Raw genomic sequence first — 10081 nt, forward strand, 5'->3', positions numbered from 1 at the left:
TTTACCTGTCTTCCAGCTGGCGTTACATAACCTCGATGGCGCTTATAGCAGCCTTAGCGGCTGCGACGTACATAGTAGCCTTAGCGGCAATCTCTGATATATACTTCCGAACTTCACAGCTGCGAATTTACCTGTCTTCCAGCTGGCGTTACATTACCTCGATGGCGCTTATGGCAGCCTTAGCGACTGCGACGTACATAGTAGCCCTAGCGGCAATCTCTGATATATACTTCCGAACTTCACAGCTGCGAATTTACCTGTCTTCCAGCTGGCGTTACATAACCTCGATGGCGCTTATAGCAGCCTTAGCGGCTGCGACGCACATAGTAGCCTTAGCGGCGGGCTTTGATATATACTTCCGAACTTCGCAGCTGCGAATTTACCTGTCTTCCAGCTGGCGTTACATTACCTCGATGGCGCTTATGGCAGCCTTAGCGGCAATCTCTGATATATACTTCCGAACTTCGCAGCTGCGAATTTACCTGTCTTCCAGCTGGCGTTACATAACCTCGATGGCGCTTATAGCAGCCTTAGCGGCTGCGACGCACATAGTAGCCTTAGCGGCGGGCTTTGATATATACTTCCGAACTTCGCAGCTGCGAATTTACCTGTCTTCCAGCTGGCGTTACATAACCTCGATGGCGCTTATAGCAGCCTTAGCGGCTGCGACGCACATAGTAGCCTTAGCGGTGGGCTCTGATATATACTTCCGAACTTCGCAGCTGCGAATTTACCTGTCTTCCAGCTGGCGTTACATTACCTCGATGGCGCTTATGGCAGCCTTAGCGGCAATCTCTGATATATACTTCCGAACTTCACAGCTGCGAATTTACCTGTCTTCCAGCTGGCGTTACATAACCTCGATGGCGCTTATAGCAGCCTTAGCGGCTGCGACGCACATAGTAGCCTTAGCGGTGGGCTCTGATATATACTTCCGAACTTCGCAGCTGCGAATTTACCTGTCTTCCAGCTGGCGTTACATAACCTCGATGGCGCTTATAGCAGCCTTAGCGGCTGCGACGCACATAGTAGCCTTAGCGGCGGGCTTTGATATATACTTCCGAACTTCGCAGCTGCGAATTTACCTGTCTTCCAGCTGGCGTTACATTACCTCGATGGCGCTTATGGCAGCCTTAGCGGCAATCTCTGATATATACTTCCGAACTTCACAGCTGAGAATTTACCTGTCTTCCAGCTGGCGTTACATTACCTCCATGGCGCTTATGGCAGCCTTAGCGCCTGCGGCGTAAATAGTAGCCTTAGCGGCAATCTGATATATACTTCCCAACTTCACAGCTGCGAATTTACCTGTCTTCCAGCTGGCGTTACATAACCTCGATGGCGCTTATAGCAGCCTTAGCGGCTGCGACGTACATAGTAGCCTTAGCGGCAATCTCTGATATATACTTCCGAACTTCACAGCTGCGAATTTACCTGTCTTCCAGCTGGCGTTACATTACCTCGATGGCGCTTATGGCAGCCTTAGCGGCTGCGACGTACATAGTAGCCCTAGCGGCAATCTCTGATATATACTTCCGAACTTCACAGCTGCGAATTTACCTGTCTTCCAGCTGGCGTTACATTAGAGACTTTTAGTATAGCGTATGGACTCTTTCGTACGATAAACGCTAGAAAATTATGGGACGCTATTCCGTGTGTGGAATCGGCGCTTTTAGTTGGCCGTACGAAAGAGCGAACGCAAACTACAGTGGCGACATCTAGGTTTAGAATAAGAAAACATATTCGGGTTTTTTTTTTTACTCGCAAGCCAAACCTAGCCAAGTCGCACCGGAGCCAGTTTCTTAGCTGTGGCAGTTTTGTTGTACTCCCTAACGCTGGTATTCCTGCGCTGACGACTTTTACCTTGTATTGCCATCATGGTGCATAACGGCCTCCTTTCAGACCCGTACTGCCAAGCATATTTTTACGGATACACGCGTGTAAGCAGTCAAGCCAAGACGATTCACTTCATGGCGTTGCCATACCAACAAAGCAACGCTACTCGTCAGGCTTAAGGACTGCGCTGCCGCGGTGCAAAATAAAAAATAGAGGTAAATATTCGCTAATTATTTGTGCTAAATGCTACACGAGGCAAAGCGAAAACCCCGTGTGCCATTTATAGGCGCCAGCGCGCACAAAAACGTGGTAACGAAGACAAATTCACTCTGAAGCGGTAGGCCTGGACGCCGCCATCTTGTCAACGCTGATCTCCCATCGTACGTGAGGGCTGCGTACGATAAACTCAAGTTTCAGCGTACGCTGGCCTATCGTACGAAAGAGTTCGGTCTCGGCTATCGTATAGCGCATGCGCAGTGCCTGTCACGATATTTTTGGCGTGCGCTATTCCTTTGCGTGTGTCTGTGTACGCTATACTAAAAGTCTCTATTACCTCGATGGCGCTTATAGCAGCCTTAGCGGCTGCGACGCACATAGTAGCCTTAGCGGTGGGCTCTGATATATACTTCCGAACTTCGCAGCTGCGAAATTACCTGTCTTCCGGCTGGCGTTACATAACCTCGATGGCGCTATGGCAGCCTTAGCGGCTGCGACGCACATAGTAGCCTTAGCGACGGGCTTTGATATATACTTCCGAACTTCGCAGCTGCGAAATTACCTGTCTTCCGGCTGGCGTTACATAACCTCGATGGCGCTTATAGCAGCCTTAGCGGCTGCGACGCACATAGTAGCCTTAGCGACGGGCTTTGATATATACTTCCGAACTTCGCAGCTGCGAAATTACCTGTCTTCCGGCTGGCGTTACATAACCTCGATGGCGCTTATAGCAGCCTTAGCGGCTGCGACGTACATAGTAGCCTTAGCGACGGGCTTTGATATATACTTCCGAACTTCGCAGCTGCGAAATTACCTGTCTTCCGGCTGGCGTTACATAACCTCGATGGCGCTATGGCAGCCTTAGCGGCTGCGACGCACATAGTAGCCTTAGCGACGGGCTTTGATATATACTTCCGAACTTCGCAGCTGCGAAATTACCTGTCTTCCGGCTGGCGTTACATAACCTCGATGGCGCTTATAGCAGCCTTAGCGGCTGCGACGCACATAGTAGCCTTAGCGACGGGCTTTGATATATACTTCCGAACTTCGCAGCTGCGAAATTACCTGTCTTCCGGCTGGCGTTACATAACCTCGATGGCGCTTATAGCAGCCTTAGCGGCTGCGACGTACATAGTAGCCTTAGCGACGGGCTTTGATATATACTTCCGAACTTCGCAGCGGCGAAATTACCTGTCTTCCGGCTGGCGTTACATAACCTCGATGGCGCTTATAGCAGCCTTAGCGGCTGCGACGCACATAGTAGCCTTAGCGACGGGCTTTGATATATACTTCCGAACTTCGCAGCTGCGAAATTACCTGTCTTCCGGCTGGCGTTACATAACCTCGATGGCGCTTATAGCAGCCTTAGCGGCTGCGACGCACATAGTAGCCTTAGCGACGGGCTTTGATATATACTTCCGAACTTCGCAGCTGCGAATTTACCTGTCTTCCAGCTGGCGTTACATTACCTCGATGGCGCTTATGGCAGCCTTAGCGGCTGCGACGTACATAGTAGCCCTAGCGGCAATCTCTGATATATACTTCCCAACTTCACAGCTGCGAATTTACCTGTCTTCCAGCTGGCGTTACATAACCTCGATGGCGCTTATAGCAGCCTTAGCGGCTGCGACGTACATAGTAGCCTTAGCGGCAATCTCTGATATATACTTCCGAACTTCACAGCTGCGAATTTACCTGACTTCCAGCTGGCGTTACATTACCTCGATGGCGCTTATGGCAGCCTTAGCGGCTGCGACGTACATAGTAGCCCTAGCGGCAATCTCTGATATATACTTCCGAACTTCACAGCTGCGAATTTACCTGTCTTCCAGCTGGCGTTACATTACCTCGATGGCGCTTATAGCAGCCTTAGCGGCTGCGACGCACATAGTAGCCTTAGCGGTGGGCTCTGATATATACTTCCGAACTTCGCAGCTGCGAATTTACCTGTCTTCCAGCTGGCGTTACATAACCTCGATGGCGCTTATAGCAGCCTTAGCGGCTGCGACGCACATAGTAGCCTTAGCGACGGGCTTTGATATATACTTCCGAACTTCGCAGCTGCGAAATTACCTGTCTTCCGGCTGGCGTTACATAACCTCGATGGCGCTACGGCAGCCTTAGCGGCTGCGACGCACATAGTAGCCTTAGCGACGGGCTTTGATATATACTTCCGAACTTCGCAGCTGCGAAATTACCTGTCTTCCGGCTGGCGTTACATAACCTCGATGGCGCTTATAGCAGCCTTAGCGGCTGCGACGCACATAGTAGCCTTAGCGACGGGCTTTGATATATACTTCCGAACTTCGCAGCTGCGAAATTACCTGTCTTCCGGCTGGCGTTACATAACCTCGATGGCGCTTATAGCAGCCTTAGCGGCTGCGACGTACATAGTAGCCTTAGCGGCGGGCTTTGATATATACTTCCGAACTTCGCAGCGGCGAAATTACCTGTCTTCCGGCTGGCGTTACATAACCTCGATGGCGCTTATAGCAGCCTTAGCGGCTGCGACGCACATAGTAGCCTTAGCGACGGGCTTTGATATATACTTCCGAACTTCGCAGCTGCGAAATTACCTGTCTTCCGGCTGGCGTTACATAACCTCGATGGCGCTTATAGCAGCCTTAGCGGCTGCGACGCACATAGTAGCCTTAGCGACGGGCTTTGATATATACTTTCGAACTTCGCAGCTGCGAAATTACCTGTCTTCCGGCTGGCGTTACATAACCTCGATGGCGCTTATAGCAGCCTTAGCGGCTGCGACGCACATAGTAGCCTTAGCGACGGGCTTTGATATATGCTTTCGAACTTCGCAGCTGCGAAATTACCTGTCTTCCGGCTGGCGTTACATAACCTCGATGGCGCTTATAGCAGCCTTAGCGGCTGCGACGCACATAGTAGCCTTAGCGACGGGCTTTGATATATACTTCCGAACTTCGCAGCGGCGAAATTACCTGTCTTCCGGCTGGCGTTACATAACCTCGATGGCGCTTATAGCAGCCTTAGCGGCTGCGACGCACATAGTAGCCTTAGCGACGGGCTTTGATATATACTTTCGAACTTCGCAGCTGCGAAATTACCTGTCTTCCGGCTGGCGTTACATAACCTCGATGGCGCTTATAGCAGCCTTAGCGGCTGCGACGCACATAGTAGCCTTAGCGACGGGCTTTGATATATACTTCCGAACTTCGCAGCTGCGAAATTACCTGTCTTCCGGCTGGCGTTACATAACCTCGATGGCGCTTATGGCAGCCTTAGTGGCTTCGACGCACATAGTAGCCTTAGCGACGGGCTTTGATATATACTTCCGAACTTCGCAGCTGCGAAATTACCTGTCTTCCGGCTGGCGTTACATAACCTCGATGGCGCTTATAGCAGCCTTAGCGGCTGCGACGCACATAGTAGCCTTAGCGACGGGCTTTGATAAATACTTCCGAACTTCGCAGCGGCGAAATTACCTGTCTTCCGGCTGGCGTTACATAACCTCGATGGCGCTTATAGCAGCCTTAGCGGCTGCGACGCGTATAGTAGCCTTAGCGACGGGCTTTGATATATACTTTCGAACTTCGCAGCTGCGAAATTACCTGTCTTCCGGCTGGCGTTACATAACCTCGATGGCGCTTATAGCAGCCTTAGCGGCTGCGACGCACATAGTAGCCTTAGCGACGGGCTTTGATATATACTTCCGAACTTCGCAGCTGCGAAATTACCTGTCTTCCGGCTGGCGTTACATAACCTCGATGGCGCTTATGGCAGCCTTAGTGGCTTCGACGCACATAGTAGCCTTAGCGACGGGCTTTGATATATACTTCCGAACTTCGCAGCTGCGAAATTACCTGTCTTCCGGCTGGCGTTACATAACCTCGATGGCGCTTATAGCAGCCTTAGCGGCTGCGACGCACATAGTAGCCTTAGCGACGGGCTTTGATATATACTTCCGAACTTCGCAGCTGCGAAATTACCTGTCTTCCGGCTGGCGTTACATAACCTCGATGGCGCTTATGGCAGCCTTAGTGGCTTCGACGCACATAGTAGCCTTAGCGACGGGCTTTGATATATACTTCCGAACTTCGCAGCTGCGAAATTACCTGTCTTCCGGCTGGCGTTACATAACCTCGATGGCGCTTATAGCAGCCTTAGCGGCTGCGACGCACATAGTAGCCTTAGCGACGGGCTTTGATAAATACTTCCGAACTTCGCAGCGGCGAAATTACCTGTCTTCCGGCTGGCGTTACATAACCTCGATGGCGCTTATAGCAGCCTTAGCGGCTGCGACGCATATAGTAGCCTTAGCGACGGGCTTTGATATATACTTCCGAACTTCGCAGCTGCGAAATTCCCTGTCTTCCGGCTGGCGTTACATAACCTCGATGGCGCTTATAGCAGCCTTAGCGGCTGCGACGCCCATAGTAGCCTTAGCGACGGGCTTTGATATATACTTCCGAACTTCGCAGCTGCGAAATTACCTGTCTTCCGGCTGGCGTTACATAACCTCGATGGCGCTTATGGCAGCCTTAGCGGCTTCGACGCTTCCAACTCATTCAACTTCTTTCAATCGGGTTTCACGAAGGACCGCTCTACTTCCACCAACCTTTTGCTCCTCCAGACACTTATGAAGCATCTCAAGAAGGCAAAACGGCCCTTTATTGCAGTCAGCTTAGACGTCCGGAAGGCTTTTGACTCAGTTTCCCATCATGCAATTTTTTCTGCGCTTGCGTCCAAGCAAGTATCTCTCAAAATCCAATTGCTCCTGCTTGAAATGTACACTAATTGTGCAACTAAGTATTGGTGTTTAGGGCACATTGATAACGTCAGTCTCTGAAAAGAGGGGTATTAAACAAGGGGACCCTCTATTACCCTTTTTGTTCAACTTTGTCATCGATCTTTTGCTCGAACAGCTAAACTCCATCCCAGCCGGAGTGCACCTGGAGGACGCTTCTCTGTCAGCTTTGGCATTTGCGGATGATTTGCTTCTACTTTCTGACAGTTTTGAGGGCTTCAAGGCACTCATAAGTCATACTTCTAGCTATCTTCCGAATGTTAGCCTAGAAATTAATCCAACAAAAACGCAGTATTTTGGTTGGCGAGTAGATCATCAAAAGAAATAGTTCTACTATAATCTTCCTGCTATCTCCATTAATGATAATGTAATTTACAGTAAACAACCTAATCAGCCAATAAAGTATTTAGGTCTATCTTTGTTCATCAATAATTGCCCATTAGTTGAGTCGGAATAGGCTAGTGCGTTGCTAGAACTTGTTTCCAAATCGTCCTTGAAAACATTTCAGAAACTTTACTGCTGGAGACAGCTGGTTCTGCCAGCATTTCTTTATGGCCCTTGCAATACCTTGTTAGTGAAACAGGAGGGTTGTCGTCTTGAAAAGCTTATCCGAGTCAAAGTTAAGCGTACTTTGCACCTGCCTCTTGGGTTTCCTAACTCCCACATTTCGTTACCTACGAAGTGTGGTGGGCTAGGTTTCATTTCACTTGAGAAAACGGCTCAGTGCGTTCAGCAATGCTTCGCCTCAATGAACCTTTTATTTTCAATTTGTTTTATCTTGAGTTGGAACCTCACTGCCGTTGTCTCAATGAGCTGTTTGAAATTCCCGATGGCATCACTTCTGCTACGTCTGTTCAGGCTGCTCTCAAACGGGGTAGCGATAGATGGTGGAATAATTATGTCTCTCGATATGAAAACAAAGATCTCTTCGCCTACCAGCACCAAGCCCAGGCAAACACCTGGCTTAACTGTAATCTTTTGTGTGATGGCAATCGGATTAAGGCTCTTCGCCTTAGAACGAATCTGTATCCGACCAGGTCTTTAACAAATAAGCCAAGTACAGATCCTTCCGCTCAACACTGTCGTCGTTGCGGTCTCCGCAAAAAGACAACTTTCCATACCTTGCAAGAGTGTGAGCCGATCGACCCTCCCTGAAAAGAGCGCCACAATTACAGAGCCGAGCATTTGCTCGCTTGGCTAAGCAGAAACTTCCCAATGTAACGGTCCGAGAAGAGCCTGTCTTCACTACCAACACAGGGACCCGCCTGAAACCGGACTTGGTTGTTGAAACACCCAATGAGGCCATCATTGTTGACGTTGCTGTCGCGATGCAAACGAGGGCGTCCTTACCAACAAATGCAGAGACAAAATTAAAAAAATATTCCACTCTTCGTTCTGAGTTTTCAACCGCCAAGAAATTCCAAGTGGTCGCAATGGCCTTTGGAGCGAGAGGAATGCTTTGTCCTGCTACGAGTGAAGCAGGCAAAACTTTGGGATCATCCAAACGTGACTTAACTTGGCTCTCTTCCCGAGTTCAAATTTTACGGAGCTTTATATGCTTGCAAAGGTTCACCAGGAAAATAATCTGCAGCGCGTGCGACTGCAGAGGCATGGGGTGGGGGGCTCTGTAAACCGTCTCTCTCTCTCTCTCTCTATCTCTCTCTCTCTCTCTCTCTCTCTCTTTATTCTGGCTTACTTTGGGTTATTGTTCTTTTATGTGTGTTAGTCGGCCGCTATTTTTCCATCTTTGTGGTTGTAGAATCCCAGCTTTGGTTTTCCCTCCATTGGTAGCTGTAATGCATCTCATGGAGCCGAAGCAGCTTCTTGCCAAACGCGGTGGGGCTACGGCCCCGCTGCTTCGGACTCGGTGAAGCACAGCCCTAGAAGCGGCCACACCTACTCCTGTTACTTTCGCGCTGGCAGCGGAAATCTGTTTTTAGCCTTAGCGGCGTGCTCTGGTATACACTTCCGACCTTCGCAGCTGCGAACTTACCTGTCTTCCGGCTGGCGTTACATAACCTCGATGGCGCTTAAGGCAGCCTTGGCGACTTGCTCTGATATATACTTCCGAACTTCGCAGCTGCGAATTTACCTGTCTTCCGGCTGGCATTACATAACTTCGATGGCGCTTATAGCAGCCTTAGCGGCGTGGTCTAATATATACTTCCGAACTTCGCAGATGCGAATTTACCTGTTTTCGGCTGGCATTACATTACCTCGATGGCGCTTATGGCAGCCTTAGCGGCTGCGACGCATGTAGTGGCCTTACCGGCGTGTTATGATATATACTTCCGAACTTCGCAGCTGCGAATTTACCTGTCTTCCGGCTGGCGTTACATACCCTCGATGGCGCTTATAGCAGCCTTAGCGGCGTGGTCTAATATATACTTCCGAACTTCGCAGATGCGAATTTACCTGTTTTCGGCTGGCATTACATTACCTCGATGGCGCTTATGGCAGCCTTAGCGGCTGCGACGCATGTAGTGGCCTTACCGGCGTGTTATGATATATACTTCCGAACTTCGCAGCTGCGAATTTACCTGTCTTCCGGCTGGCGTTACATACCCTCGATGGCGCTTATCGCAGCCTTAGCGGCTGCGACGCATGTAGTAGCCTTAGCGGCGTGCTCTGATATATACTTCCGAACTTCGCAGCTGCGAATTTACCTGTCTTCGGCTGGCATTACATAACCTCGATGGCGCTTAAGGCAGCCTTAGCGGCTTGCTCTGAGATATACTTCCGAACTTCGCAGCTGCGAATTTACCTGTGTTCCGGCTGGCTATACATAACGTCGATGGCGCTTATAGCAGCCTTAGCGGCGTGGTCTAATATATACTTCCGAACTTCGCAGATGCGAATTTACCTGTTTTCGGCTGGCATTACATTACCTCGACGGCGCTTATGGCAGCCTTAGCGGCTGCGACGCATGTAGTAGCCTTACCGGCGTGCTATGATATATACTTCCGAACTTCGCAGCTGTGAATTTACCTGTCTTCCGGCTGGCGTTACATACCCTCGATGGCGCTTATGGCAGCCTTACTGGCTGCGACGCATATAGTAGCCTTAGCGGCGTGCTCTGATGTATACTTCCGAACTTCGCAGCTGCAATTTACCTGTTTTCGGCTGGCATTACATAACCTCGATAGCGCTTATGGCAGCCTTAGTGGCTGCGACGCATATAGTAGCCTTAGCGGCGTGCTCTGGTGTATACTTCCGTACTTCACAGATGCAATTTACCTGTTTTCGGCT

The sequence above is a fragment of the Amblyomma maculatum genome, chromosome 11 (assembly GCF_055883805.1).
Source record: "Amblyomma maculatum isolate TAMU_Amacu chromosome 11, ASM5588380v1, whole genome shotgun sequence".
In the NCBI taxonomy this organism is placed as follows: Eukaryota; Metazoa; Arthropoda; class Arachnida; order Ixodida; family Ixodidae; genus Amblyomma; species Amblyomma maculatum.